We start from the raw sequence: 16,924 nt of genomic DNA, 5'->3' as shown, positions 1-16,924 counted from the left end.
AGCATAAGAGATATGGAAATGAGTATTCACTCAAGTAGATGTAACACCCCTTGCCTGACTCGATCGTCGGGTCCGAGTTATGAGATACTTTAGTCATTTAATAATCGATTTACACCATAATACATGCATTCATAATAATAATAAAAAATTTCATAAGTACGTTATACAATCTTTTTCGAGACTTAATCGAACTTACAAAAGTTCAATTACCAAATTCAAACATGAAATAGGATCAAATTGCAAAGTTTCTAAAGTTTCAGAATAGGTATTGATACCCTTGAAATGGTACTGATACCATTTATAGTTTCGATGTTTGGAAAATTCTTCATTAAATCACAAGTATCGATACTTGTCATATGGTACTGGTACCTCTTTTACAAAGCATCGATACCTATTCCAGTATCGATATTGTTTTATGATTATGTTTCTTTTATAAAAACTAAACAAAGGTTAAATTTGTCGATACCATTGTAAAGTATCGACGTTGTAAACTAAATAAGGGTATCGATATCCTTCAATTATTTAATTAATTTCCTATATAATTATAGGTTTAAACTATATTAGTAGTTACTTAATTATGTTTTGTTTCTTTTTTGTCACTTAACTATAAAAAGTTACAAATTGGTTATTCAACTATTAAAGTTTGTCTTTCTTGATCACCCAACTATCTTAAATTTTACAGTGTTTCTATTTTTATATTACGGTAAATGACTAAAATAAATAAATTTAAATAATAATTAAGTGACCAATTTATAACTTTTTATAATTATGTGATAAGAAGTAAGTAGTTAGTTTCATTTTTATGATGGTTATTATTAATTTTTTCAAGAAAAAACTAGTGGCCTAATGGATGCGGTAGCCAGTGCTGCTCAATCTGCTAAGGATGTAACACCTCTAACCCATATCTGTAACCGGAATGGGGTTACGAGGCATTATCGGACTTATACACTATCATTTATACAAAATAGAGTCATAAAATTTGCATTCCAAATCAATTCTTTTCAAATTTCACCATAAAGTCCCTATTATGGGCCTACGGGGCACAATACATGCTTTGGAAGTGGTTCAGAACTAAACTGGCAACTTTGGAAATTTTTCCTTGAAGATAGGGGCACACGCCCGTGTGGCTTGGGACATGGCCGTGTGGCCAGCCCGTGGGGATCCCATGGTCGTGTGGCCAGCCCATGTGGAATTCTGACTTGTAATTTCTTAAGTATCAAAGGGGCACACGACCTGGGCACACGCCCATGTGGCTAGGCCGTGTAGTAAACTAATTTTTCACCATTTTTAAGCCATTTTCACACGTTTTTGACACACGACCATGCATGAAACCTGTGTCCTTCACACGGCCATGCCTTTGCTCGTGTACTACCCTGACTTCACATTTAAGGATGTAGGGGACACACGGTCATTTCACAAGCCCATGGGCTTATCGTGTGTCACACACGGCCTAGACACATGCCCGTGTGTCTAGCCATGTGGACGAAAATAGGCCGTTTTAGGCCACTTTTCTCACCCTTTCATCCATTACCTGCACTTAAACACAATTATATACAATTTCCAACCAACCAATCAACAAATTTATGCCTATAATATGTATTTTATATTAACACACTACTACTTAATGATTAAACTAAGTTTCATACACATATGTCATCCCTTGTACCTACTTTAACCATCTTTAACTTTATCTAACCAAATACTTATACATGTCGTATAAATCAAAAGATAATAACCCGAAAACTACTAGAGAACGTCTGGATAGTGTGATTTTTGGTGATGATCCGATCCTCCGTTTTCACGTTAATCTACAAGACATATCAAACACAAACAAGTAAGCTTGTGAAAGCTTAGTAAGTTCATGAACTTAGAAAGTAAACTTACGAACTATGGTAAAACATTCATGTCATATATATAATTCATTAATTTTTCGTGACATTCATAAACCAAATCAGTTTCATTTAGTATTATTCAATATTACTCACACTTAAACTTCATTCTTTTGGGCCCATTTATCGCTTCCCATCTCTTTTCTAATTAAGAAACTATACAGAATTGAGTACTTTGTCTTTACTTTGCCATAGTAAACTATGGACTTACACATGATCACGTTTCACTTTCCGAAGCCATGGCCCAGTCATGGCCTTACAGGAGTCATATATCATACCGATGCCATATCTCGGATATGGTCTTACACGGAAGCACTTATCACTTTTCTCCGATGCTATAGCCCAGTTATGGTCTTATACAGATCACTTGTATCACTTTAATCCGAAGCCATAGCCCAGCTATGGTCTTATACAGATATCGCTTATCACTTGTTTTTCGATGCCATAGCCCAACTATGGTCTTATACGAATATCACTTATCACTTGTTGCCATGGTCCAACCATGGTTTTTTTCCGTCAATTCATTGTTTAACATTGGACAAAAGTACTTAATCCGATGTTTCACTCAATATGATCATTTCTTCAATTTCATATTTTTACATTGTTCATGGTTTTATCATAATCATATAGTATAACTTATTATCAAATTCATAAGAATAACAATGATCACTAAAATTTAGCCACATGAACTTACCTGGGCTAATTTGTAAAAGTTGTAGAAATTTAAGGACTATTCTTGCAATTTCTCTTTTTCACGATTTACTTCGTTTTCTTGATCTATAATTATAAAATCATTTCTTCATTAGCATCTATTTCAATTATATTCTAATTCACAATTTGTGCCCCTAAATTTCTAAAATTACACTATTACCCCAAACTTTTTAGTTTTTACAATTTAATCCCTGATCAATTTATTTATCAATTGAGCTAATTCCTCTCAAATAACACTTTATCAAGACATTATAAGTTACTTCAAAACCATTGAAATTTAAAATTTCCACATAAAACCCTAATTTCAAGCTCTTTTACAATTAGGTCCCCAAATATTAACTTTCTTTATAATTCTTTTGATAAAATCAACATATAAACAAATTAAAGCTTTAATTCCATGCTAAATCATCATAAACTTCCAGCACTTATTCATAGAAACTTTCAAAATCAACCATGAAATCAAAAACTAATGAATTAGATGATAGGACCTAGTTGTAAAAGTCCCAAAAACACAGCCTAGCTATGGTCTTATACAGATATCGCTTATCACTTGTTTTTCGATGCCATAGCCCAACTATGGTCTTATACGAATATCACTTATCACTTGTTGCCATGGTCCAACCATGGTTTTTTTTCCGTCAATTCATTGTTTAACATTGGACAAAAGTACTTAATCCGATGTTTCACTCAATATGATCATTTCTTCAATTTCATATTTTTACATTGTTCATGGTTTTATCATAATCATATAGTATAACTTATTATCAAATTCATAAGAATAACAATAATCACTAAAATTTAGCCACATGAACTTACCTGGGCTAATTTGCAAAAGTTGTAGAAATTCAAGGACTATTCTTGCAATTTCTCTTTTCCACGATTTACTTCGTTTTCTTGATCTATAATTATAAAATCATTCCTTCATTAGCATCTATTTCAATTATATTCTAATTCACAATTTGTGCCTGTAATACCCCTACCCTGTAATATTAAATCGAGAACAATCCACATCAACCAAATCAATTCAACATATTTTCATGATAGATTCATGCATTTATATAAAATAACGTCATCACATATCTATAACCAGGTTTGTTAACCATACTAATGGCTAACTTTACATTCATTTCACGTTAACATTTACTTTGTTAGCTTATACATGCCATTGATTTCCAAAATAAAGTTTCTTTATATACCGAAATCCTGAGGTTGACAGTGTGATGTGTCTCCGACCAAACCCGACCTCCGAGCTCTTAACACTACAAAACAGGGAAAAAGGAAACGGGGTAAGCACTTTGTGCTTAGTAAGCTCATGTAACAAGAATTATACTTACCTAATATTTTCAATACAATATAATAAACATTCATATATCCTTTCAATACATTATTACCCTAATATGCACAAACTCAACATTCAAGTTAGTACAATAATTTCCATGTACCAATAATATATACTATGATTTCCATTTCCTTGTTATTTTTCCATATTTATCCCGTTGAATTTATCGAAATTTTCGATGGATTTTTAAAGGTACACTTTTAGTGTACAATTTCGGGTCTGTCAATTCATATTCATGTGCGCACATTTCCATTTCAAAGAGCACACTCATGAACCTCAACCTTGCAACGGATTACCAGTCCCAGGCTAAATCCTCTCAATATAAACTCATAGAGTATTGTCGGGATTACCATCAGCTAAATCCCGCAACGACAATTACTTAATGAGCTTGGATCCGAATTACCACCCGAAGCTAAATTCAGACCTAATTCGGATTACCCGTCCGGCTAAATCCATTTTACACATATTCTTCGGAGGGCTATATCAGATAGGATCACCCGTCCGGCTAGATCCTTTTTACCGTCAATTCCTTTTCGTAAATCCATCGAATTTTCCTTTCATTCAAACGGATTTCTTCCCATTTTATCAAATATATCAATGTTTCATAAATTTTCATACAATGAACATTCAAATCATATTCATATCAAAAACATGCATTTCAAGCATTTGAGAATATAATTCAAGTTACATGAACTTACCTTGATACTTGTTTGTAAACAAAAAAATCTATTAATCCCGAACTTTTCCTTTCCTCGATCTAACTTCAGATTTGAATCTTCCGGATTTGGTGCAAAATTATGAAATACCAGCTTAGAGAACCCTCCTATGGCGTTTTTAGCTGCTGGAATTGAAGAGAAATGAAGAGAAATCTAGATATTTCCTATTTAGTCCTAGTTTTATTTAGTTAATTTTGCAATATTCCAATTTTACCCTTAATTTATCAATTTTTCTCTTGATTGCATACCCTTGCCGTCAGCCCAAATAACTTTTGGGTCTAATTGCCTTTTAAATCCTTTCTCATTAGACTAATAAGCTATTTAATCACTCTAGCAACTTTTACACCTATTACAATTCAGTCCTTTTCATTTAATTGACTACCCAAACATTAAAATTTCCTAACTAAATTTTAATACCACATTAATAACATTTCATAAATATTTATAAAATTATTTTTGACTCGGTTTTACGAGATAGAGGTCCCGATACCTTATTTTACCCAATTTCTTCAATAAATTCTTTTCTAACTAATCACTAAATCGATAAAATTTTCCTATCAATATTTTCATACGATTTTCCTATCATATAAATTTTCAAGCAAAAATATTAAAATAAATTTTTCTTTAAATCGGATCTATGGTTACTGAAACCATTGTTCCGATAACCTTGAATTTAGACCATTACAACTCTCCCCCTTTTAAGGATTTTCGTCTTGAAAATCTTACCAAGAAAGAGGTTTGGGTATTGTTTCCTCATTGCCTCCTCCGGTTCCCATGTTGCTTCCTCAATCCGTGCTTTTGCCACAATACTTTCACCAAATTTATCTTTTTATTTCTAAGCTCTTTTGTCTCCGTGCCAATATCTTGACCGGTTCTTCACTTGTAAGTCATATCCGGTTGAATCTCTACTTCATCGAGAAATAACATGTGAAGGATCTGATCGATATCGTCGTAACATAGATACATGAAAAACATTATGGATTCTATCAAGTTCCGGTGGTAATGCCAATCGATAAGCGACCGGTCCAATTCTTTCTATGATTTCATAGGGCCTGATAAATCTTGGACTCAATTTACCCTTTCGACCGAATCGAAGAACTTTCTTCTAAGGAGACACTTTCAGAAATACCTTGTCACCGACTTGAAATTTAATCTCTTTTCGCTTAAGGTCGGCATATGATTTTTGACGATCGGAAGCTGCTTTTAGACTATCTCGAATAACCTTTACTTTTTCTTCTATTTCCCGAATCAAATCAACCCCATGTATCTTCCTTTCACTGAGCTCTGTCCAATATAACGGTGTTCTACATTTTCTACAATACAAAGCTTCATACGAGCCATTTTAATACTAGACGATAATCATTATTGTAAGCAAATTCAATCAAAGGTAGATACCTCTCCCAATTACCTCCAAACTCTAGTATACAACATCGAGCATATCTTCCAATACTTGAATTACACGCCAGATTGACCATCTGTCGAGGATGAAATGCAAAGGTTGAAATACAACCGAGTACCCAAGGCTTCTTGCAATTTGTCCCGAAACGAGGCGTAAATCGAGGATCTCTATCGATATAATGGAGACAGCACTCCATGTAACCCGACAATCTCGATATGTATAGTTCAACTAGTTTATCTAAAGAATAATCCATACGTCTCGGAATAAAGCGAGTGACTTTGTCAATCGGTCTACAATCACCCAAATAGCATCTTTTTCCTCGGAGACAAAGGTAGCCCGATACAAAATCCATAGTGATTCTTTCCCATTTCCATTCCTAGATAGTAATTGGTCAAGTAACCCAAAGGTACCGATGTTCACTTTAACTTGTTGACATATTAAACACCTTGATACAAACTCGGAGATATCACGTTTCATTCCGACCACCAAGACATCTTTTTCAGATCATTATACATTTTATTACTCCCGGATGTACAGACATAGTACTACTGTGGGCCTCGCGTAGAATCTTCAGATGAGCTCAATTCGAGGTACACATACCCTACCTCGAATAATAAACAATCATCGAACCAATCAAATTCGAATCATTACCGACTCACACTGTGCCTGTTTAACTGTGTAACTTCTCATCATTCTTCTGAGCTTCACATATTTGTTGTAAAAATGTCGGTTTAACTCTCAATTCAGCTAGGATTGAACCATCATCAGTCAATGATAACCGGGTATTCATAGCTCGTAAAGCAAACAGAGATTTTCGGCTCAAAGCATCACCTACAACATTAGCCTTACCGGATGGTAATCAATAATCAAATCATAGTCCTTTATTAGTTTAAGCCACCTGCGCTGTCTCAAATTCAAATCTTTTTGTGTCATCAAATATTTCAAGCTTTTATGATCGGTATAAATATGACATTTCTCACCGTACAAGTAATGCCGCCATATCTTCAAATATAAATACAATAGCAAGACTAATTCAAGATCATGTACTTGGGTAATTTCTTTCATGTGGTTTAAGTTGTCTTCAAGCATAGGCTATTACTTTACCTTCTTGTATCAAAACACAACCTAAACCATTTAATGAGGCATCACTTGTAAATAACAAATTCCTTACCCTTGTTCAGCCGCACTAATATAGGTGCTTTCGTTAATAGGTCTTTCAATCGGTTGAAACTTTGTTGACATTCATCATCCACTCGAACTTTACATCTTTCGCAATAATCGAGTCATTGGAGAAGCTATCATAGAGAATCCTGTACAAATCTCCGATAATAACCAGCTAAACCCAAGAAACTTCTAACTCGGATACATTCTTGGTGGACTCAATTGACAATAGTGAGATTTTACTTGGATCTACCACGATGCCTTGGCAGATACAATGTGTCCAAGAAAACTCACTTCTAAGCCAAAATTCACATTTCTTGAATTTAGCATACAATTGCTTCTCTCGTAGAATTTGCAACACAATTCTCAAATGTTCGCATGTTCTTTTCATCCCGAGAATAAATCAAAATATCATCAATGAATACTACTACAAATCTATCTAAGTACGGTCTAAATATCCGGTTCATCAAATCCATGAATCTGCGAGTGCATTAGTTAGCCCAAACGGCATAACTAGAAACTCATAATGCCCGTACACGGTTCTAAAGGTTGTTTTTGGCACATCGACTCCTTTACCCGTGAATCGATAATAACTCGATCAAGATCAATCTTTGAAAACATAGTAGCACCTTTCACCGATCAAATAAATCATCAATCCGGTAACGGTACTTATTCTTTATGGTTACTTTATTAAGTCGCTGCCGGTAGTCGATACACAATCTCAAAGACCCATCTTTCTTTTTCACAAAGCAACCGGAGCACCCAAGGTGAATGACTCGGTCGAACAAAACCCCATCAACAAGCTCTTGCAATTGTGTCTTTAACTCTTTTAATTCTATAGGAGCCATCCGATGCGGAGCTATGGAGATCGGAGTAGTTCCCTAATCAAATCTATAGAAAATTCCACTTCTCTTTCTGGTGGCAATCTCGTAATTCTTCCGAAACACATCGGAAAATTCACATACCATCGAATCGCTGTATCTTTGACTCGAGATACCTTGGTGTCGAGTACAAAAGCCAAGTAAGCATCATACCCTTTTGACATACCTCATGTCGCCATTCTCGAAATCATATCGATAACCCTCCATCGATCGATTTCACCGAGCAACTCACCATTCGACATTTTAACACAATATATTTTTGTTTACAATTTACTACCGCATCATCTTTGGGTTAACCAATCCATACTCAATATCACGTCAAATTCATCAAATGGCGGTAACATCAAATCACCGGAAACAATAACCTCTTACCATCGGTGGACAATTTTACAAATTTTATCCACTAACACGACCGCCCAAGGGTTTGAGACTTTAACCACAAATTCATTAGGTTCAACAGATAAATTTTTAACAATTGCAAGTTTAACACATATATATGAATGCGTAGAACCAGGATCAATCAATGCAGTAATATCAGTATCAAGTAAAGAAAATGTACCAGCAATAACATCGGGTGCTGAAGCATCTTCTCTGGCACGAATGGCATATGTCCTAGTAGGTACTCGTACCTCAGGCCTACCTATAGTATCTTTTGTAGCTCCTCGACTACCACTGACATTACCGGATGGTCGAGGTGGTCTGCCCCTCAAAACTAGATTACTCGACTTCGATATATGTTCAACTTCTTTTTCAACCCTTTCTGGACAATCTCTGAGGAAATGGTCAAAAGAACCACATCGGTAACAAGCCCCACTCTTAAATCGGCATTCACCAAAATGAGCTTTATTACAGTACTGGCATCTCGGTTTAGGAGTGCCAACACTGCCAACACTGGTCACTGATGGAGTAGAAGGCATTGGATTAGTGCGTTGAGAACCTCGCTCTTTGCCCGAATACCCGATGGCTGAAGTAGAACGATCCGATATTTCTTCAATTTCTTTGAAGCGAAAACCGGATTTTCCCATCGGTCTTTTACTAAAATTCGAGCTTCCTCTCACTGTTTCTTTTCTTTGCTCAATTCTTCTGCTTTATAAGCTCTCTCTGCCAATGTAGCAAACTCTCGAATTTCAAGAATTCCGATCAGTAACTTAATGTCTTCATTCAACCCTTTTTCAAATCGTTTGCACATTTCACCACTGCACCCATTCTCGAGCATAGTTACTCAATCGAACAAATTCTCTTTCATATTCGAATCTTGATCTATTGCCTGCTTTTAGCTCAAGAAATTCTTTTCTTTTACGGTCAAGGAACCTCTGGTGATATATTTTTTTCGAACTCGATGCGAAAGAATTCCCATGTAATTTCTTCTTTCGGAACAACTGAAGCTTTAGTATTCCACCAATGGTAAGTCGTATCTTTTAGCGATGAGACGGCACATTTGAGACATTCTTCGGTGTACAAGATAATTCTTCCGAACCCGAGTAGTATTTTCTAACGAATTCAGCCGCTCAAATCATCATCAATCGCCGCTTGAAATTCTTCTACCCCATATTTTGAATTTTATCTCTGGAGCTTTCCCTTTTTGTGATTCAATTACACAGACCTGTGGGATCTCGGACCGGTGAAAGAAGCGGAGGGGGAGCTTGAACTTGTCACTCTCTGAGGTTAGTTCTTAAGTATTGATTAAACCATTCATTCATCATTTGAAAGAAGGTGTTTTGCCTCCTCCCTCGACCCTCTATCTCGGCCTTCTCTCGCTAGTTTCTTCTCTTTGTATTTGAAGCGGGAGCATGACTCCCACTTCCTCAGATTGAGCTCGGTCGGATGACATTACTATAAGAAAAACACATTTTAAATGGTCGGAGATATCACACTATCAATAATAATTTAAATGGCATGTATAGCTAATCCGTATTTGCTACATCGGTCCTAGAACCGCTAAACCGTAGCTCGATACCAATAAATGTAATACCCTACCCGTATTCATTGCCGAATAGGTGCGAGGTATTACAGAGTTCTAATTAAATTTTTTTATATTCAATATAGTCCTTTTATAAATATCTAACCTTCCTGTAATATTAAATCGAGACCAATCCACATCAACCAAATCAATTCAACATATTTTCATGATAGATTCATGCATTTATATAAAATAACGTCATCACATATCTATAACTGTGTTTGTTAACCATACTAATGGCTAACTTTACATTCATTTCACGTTAACATTTACTTTGTTAGCTTATACATGCCATTGATTTCCAAAATAAAGTTTCTTTATATACCAAATCCCGAGGTTGATAGTGTGATGTGTCTCCAGACCAAACCCGACCTCAGAGCTCTTAACACTACAAAACAGGGAAAAAGGAAATGTGGTAAGCACTTTGTGCTTAGTAAGCTCATGTAACAAGAATTATACTTACCTAATATTTTCAATACAATATAATAAACATTCATATATCCTTTCAATGCATTATTACCCTAATATGCACAAACTCAACATTCAAGTTAGTACAATAATTTCCATGTACCAATAATATATACTATGATTTCCATTTCCTTGTTATTTTTCCATATTTATCCCGTTGAATTTATCGAAATTTTCGATGGATTTTCAAAGGTACACTTTTAGTGTACAATTCCGGGTCTGTCAATTCATATTCATGTGCGCACATTTCCATTTCAGAGAGCACACTCATGAACCTTAACCTTGCAATGGGATTACCACCGAGCTAAATCCTCACAATATAAACTCATAGAGTATTGTCGGGATTACCAGTCCAGGCTAAATCCTCAGAACGACAATTACTCTAATGAGCTTGGATCTGAATTACCATCCAAGGCTAAATCCCTGAACGACAATTACTCTAATGAGCTTGGATCCGAATTACCACCAAAGCTAAATTGAGACCTAATTGGATTACCGTCCGGCTAAATCCATTTTACACATATTCTTCGGAGGGCTATATCGGGATAGGATCACCTGTCCGGCTAGATCCTTTTACCGTCAATTCCTTTTGTAAATCCATCGAATTTTCCTTTCATTCAAACGGATTTCTTCCCATTTTATCAAATATATCAATGTTTCATAAATTTTCATACAATGAACATTCAAATCATATTCATATCAAAAACATGCATTTCAAGCATTTAAGAATATAATTCAAGTTACATGAACTTACCTTGATACTTGTTTGTAAACAGAAAATCTATTAATCCAGAACTTTTCCTTTCCTCGATCTAACTTCGTATTTGAATCTTCCGGATTTGGTGCAAAATTATGAAATACCACTTAGAGAACCCTCCTATGGCGTTTTAGCTGCTGGAATTGAAGAGAAATGAAGAGAAATCTAGATATTTCCTATTTAGTCCTAGTTTTATTTAGTTAATTTTGCAATATTCCAATTTTACCCTTAATTTATCAATTTTTCTCACGATTGCATACCCTTGCCGTCATTTAAATAACTTTTGGGTCTAATTGCCTTTTAAATCCTTTCTCATTAGACTAATAAGCTATTTAATCACTCTAGCAACTTTTACACCTATTACAATTCAGTCCTTTTCATTTAATTGACTACCCAAACATTAAAATTTCCTAACGAAATTTTAATACCACATTAATAACATTTCATAAATATTTATAAAATTATTTTTGACTCGGTTTTACTAGATAGAGGTCCCGATACCTTATTTTACCCAATTTCTTCAATAATTTCTTTTTCTAACTAATCACTAAATCGATAAAATTTTCCTATCAATATTTTCCTACGATTTTCCTATCATATAAATTTTCAAGCAAAAATATTAAAATAAATTTTTCTTTAAATCGGATCTATGGTTACGAAACCATTGTTCCGATAACCTTGAATTTAGACCATTACAGTGCCCCTAAATTTCTAAAATTACACTATTACCCCAAACTTTTTAGTTTTTACAATTTAATCCCTGATCAATTTATTTATCAATTGAGCTAATTCCTCTCAAATAACACTTTATCAAGACATTATAAGTTACTTAAAAACCATTGAAATTTAAAATTTCCACATAAAACCCTAATTTCAAGCTCTTTTACAATTAGGTCCCCAAATATTAACTTTCTTTATAATTCTTTTGATAAAATCAACATATAAACAAATTAAAGCTTTAATTCCATGCTAAATCATCATAAACTTCCAGCACTTATTCATAGAAACTTTCAAAATCAACCATGAAATCAAAAACTAATGAATTAGATGATAGGACCTAGTTGTAAAAGTCCCAAAAACACATAGCCTATGGTCTTATACAGATATCGCTTATCACTTGTTTTTCGATGCCATAGCCCAACTATGGTCTTATACGAATATCACTTATCACTTGTTGCCATGGTCCAACCATGGTTTTTTTCCGTCAATTGAATGTTTAACATTGGACAAAAGTACTTAATCCGATGTTTCATTCAATATGATCATTAATTTCTTCAATTTCATATTTTTACATTGTTCATGGTTTTATCATAATCATATAGTATAACTTATTATCAAATTCATAAGAATAACAATGATCACTAAAATTTAGCCACATGAACTTACCTAGGCTAATTTGCAAAAGTTGTAGAAATTCAAGGACTATTCTTGCAATTTCTCTTTTCCACGATTTACTTCGTTTTCTTGATCTATAATTATAAAACCATTCCTTCATTAGCATCTATTTCAATTATATTCTAATTCACAATTTGTGCCCCTAAATTTCTAAAATTACACTATTACCCCAAACTTTTTAATTTTTACAATTTAATCCCTGATCAATTTATTTATCAATTGAGCTAATTCCTCTCAAATAACACTTTATCAAGACATTATAAGTTACTTCAAAACCATTGAAATTTAAAATTTCCACATAAAACCCTAATTTCAAGCTCTTTTACAATTAGGTCCCCAAATATTAACTTTCTTTATAATTCTTTTGATAAAATCAACATATAAACAAATTAAAGCTTTAATTCCATGCTAAATCATCATAAAATTCCAGCACTTATTCATAGAAACTTTCAAAATCAACCATGAAACCAAAAACTAATGAATTAGATGATAGGACCTAGTTGTAAAAGTCCCAAAAACACAAAAATTTCAAGAAATAATTAAGATTTGAACTTACTTGTAGTAAAAATATGAAAAATCAGCTCTAAGGTTTCTTCAATGGCTGTTTTAGCTGAAGAGGATGAAGAAAATTGAAGAAATCTCTAGATTTCCAATTACCTTCCATTTTAACTATTCAATTTTTTCTTCTTTTCCAAATTTACCCCTTGTTCACACCTAATTTCAATATTTCCTGCACACACATGCCGTCCAGCCCAATAATAGGTGTTTAATTTCCTATTTAGTCCTACTTTAATTATTACTAGAGCTATTTAATCATATTTTACAATTTTGTACTTAATTCGATTTAGTCCTTTTTACCTAATTGACTGCCGAAATCTTAAAATTTTTTGACGAAACATTAATACTAGTTTACTAACACTCCATACATGTTTATAAAAATATTTATGGCTCGATTTAATATTTTGAGGTCTCAATACCTCGTTTTCACCTCCAAATTATTTAGTATTTATTATAAAATACTATTCACTATTTCAATCATTTTCCTAACTTCACATCTAACTTATTTTCATTAAATTAATAATACTTTCTACTCATTTTTTGGATTTAGTGATTTCGAATCACTGTTCCGACACTACTGGAATTTGGGTCGTTACAAAGGAAACCATGTAAGTGGTGTTTTAATTTTAAATTTTTTAACTTTAAAATGGTTAAAGTATTATAAATGCGTTTATATTAAGAGTCATATTACATTTGACACCTGTTTACTCAAAAATGAAAAAATCAGTCTCTGTATGATGATAAATAAGCAAACTTGTCATTTCTGTTAAAAAAATTCTATCCGTTCTTACTGTTAAAAACCAATATTACTGCCGGAATAATTGAACAATTACGTGTACCTTATGCTAACATATAGGGACCAATTTTTTAATTGTAGAAATTGATAGAATTTTTAAAGAAATGACATGTTTTCTTTATGATCTAATGTACAAGGATTAATTTACCTATTTTTTAAATAGAAGGGTAAAATGTAATTCAAATTTTAATATAAAGGTCTCTATAATACTTTTACCCTAAAAATCTTAATTAATTAATTTGGTTTTTTTCTAATTATTATTTTGTTTATATAGTAAAGCCATTTTTTCATTTACAATATCTTCTTTTATTAATTAATTAATTGATTAATGTTTTTGTTTGAGCATTTGTTAGTTATTTTTCCTTTTAATAAATAGTTGTAGAAGGGTTCAATTGAGTCATAGCTCAACTGGTATGGGCTTTATTATCAATGTAGGAAGGCGTGAGTATGAGTGCATTGAAGTGCATTGTCCTCCTCTTTATGAGTTGAGGAGTATGATCGAAATTTATAATGCGACTATTTAAAAAAACAAATAGTTACTCTTCAATATGTTTTCTTTAGTGTAATTAGTCCATTTTAAATATTAATAAAAAAATTCAACTAGTTTTCTAGGTTTGGATATTAATGATTTAAATGTTTTTAAGGTTAAAATATAAAATTAGTTTATGTATCTTTTACAAATTTAGAATTTATTCATTGTATTTTTATATTCATGAATTTAGTTTATTCACTTTTTATATTTCAAAATTCAGGTTCAGTCATTAATATTATTATTATTTGTTCAATTTGTTGATGTGACATTTTAAAATTAAAAAAAACACTCACTTTAAAGCATTGTAACTAAAAAATGACATTCTAAGGAATCGAATCGATGAATAATTTTAATAATATTAACAATTGGACTTAAATTTTAAGATCTGAAAAATAAAGAGACTAAATTCTAAATTTATATAAGGACTTATGACATATTTTAACATTTTCTTTAATCAACTTATTCATAATTAATTGTTATTTATATAAAATAAAGTAAACAAAACAAATAATTAAACGTAATAAAGCATGAGTTTGGAGTGTTAGAATTAAGTGACCCAAATTCTTATTTAAATAAAATACGATGGAAAATAAAATAAAAGTAAAATCCATATAGAACTAGACTTCTTTTATTTTATTTTAGAATAAGGTTTTAAACCTTATTAAACTCCATCTATTTTATATTGATTAGGATAAGGTGTTTCAATCCTACTAGAATATGGCTTTGCAAGCCTATAAATAGACATAGTCTATTCCTCTTGTATTTGAGTAAAAAAATTTTTTTCGACATAGTGAATTTTCTTCTCCTCTCCTGCGTGGTTTTTTTTCCGAAAGGGTTTCCACGTAAAATTTATGTGTTCTTTATTTTATTTATTTTATTCTATTTTATTTTTCACAAATTGGTATCGAGCTTAGGGTTATTCATCTCGATCACGGTAATGGCGTCTTTGAAGTATGAAATTCATTGTTGGATCGCAACACCGATTTGCGTTGTGGCAAATTAAGATGCAAGCGTTCTTGCAGATGGATCTAGAGGATGCCCGCTAGGGATAGATAAGATGCCTTCGACATTAACGATGATGAGAAGAAGCGTAAGGATCGAAAGGCATTAACACAATTACATCTGCATTTGTCCAACGAAATTTTGCGGGATGTGATGAAAGAGAAAACCGCCATTGCATTATGGAAGAGGCTAGAACAAATATGTATGTCGAAAACTCTAACAAGCAAGTTGCATATGAAGCGGCGTCTTTATGCTCATCGTTTGGAGGAAGGTGCGTCATACACGAACACTTAACGGTGTTTAAAGAAATTCTCTCAAACTTGGAGGCCATGGAGGTTCGGTATGATAAGGAAGATCTAGGGTTGATTCTACTTTGTTCGTTGCCCGTCTTATTCAACCTTTAGAGACACGATTTTATATAGCCATGAGTCTCTCACGGTTGATGAGGTTTATGATTCTTTAACCTCGTATGATAAGATGAAGCATCTTGTGGTTAAACCCAACTCTCGGGAGAGGGTCTCATTGTTCGTGGGAGACAAGACCGGAATGTTGATGATGATCGTGGTAGAACACGAGAACGGAATCCTCGTGGTAAATCTAAGGGTAGATCGAAATATTCAAGCAGAGGTAAAACTTGCAACTTCGCAAGAAGAAAGGGCACATTAAATCTGAGTGCTATAAGCTACAAAATAAGATTAAAAGGGAGGCTGCGAATCAAAAGGAAAACAACCGGAAAATTCGGTGGCGATGTTGTAGAAGACTACGGCGATGGTGAACTTCTAGTTGCTTCATCAATGATTCTAAAGTAAGCGAGTGGATACTTGATTCAGTGCACCTTCCACATGAGTCCCAATCGGGATTGGTTTACAACTTATGAAACGATGATCTGAAGGTGTTGTTTTGATGGGAAATAATGCTTCATGTAAAATCGCGGTGTTGGAACAATTAAAGTTAAGATGTTTGATGGAGTTGTCGAACACTTAGTGACGTGCGGCATGTTCGAATTGAAAAGAAATTTAATTTCGTTGAGTACTCTTGATTCAAAAGTGCAGATACACAAATGAAAGTGGGGTTTTAAATATTTCCAAAGGGTCCTTGTTGTGATGAAAGGGCAAAGAAAGATTACCAAGTTATATGTTTCTGAGGTTCTCTTTATTCTTGGTGATCAATTGTCGCTTCCTCTTCCTTGTCGGATGATGATATTACTAAACTTTGGCATATCGCCTAGGGCATATGAGTGAGAATGACATGGCGAATTAAGCAAAGAGGACTTCTTAATGGGCAAGGAATTTGCAAACTGAATTTCGTGAGCACTGTGTTTTGGGAAGCAAAGAGAGTTCGATTCACTAGAGGAATCCAT

Source organism: Gossypium arboreum, chromosome 8, assembly GCF_025698485.1.
Source record: "Gossypium arboreum isolate Shixiya-1 chromosome 8, ASM2569848v2, whole genome shotgun sequence".
NCBI classification, from domain to species: Eukaryota; Viridiplantae; Streptophyta; class Magnoliopsida; order Malvales; family Malvaceae; genus Gossypium; species Gossypium arboreum.
Note: the sequence above shows the minus strand (reverse complement) of the source record.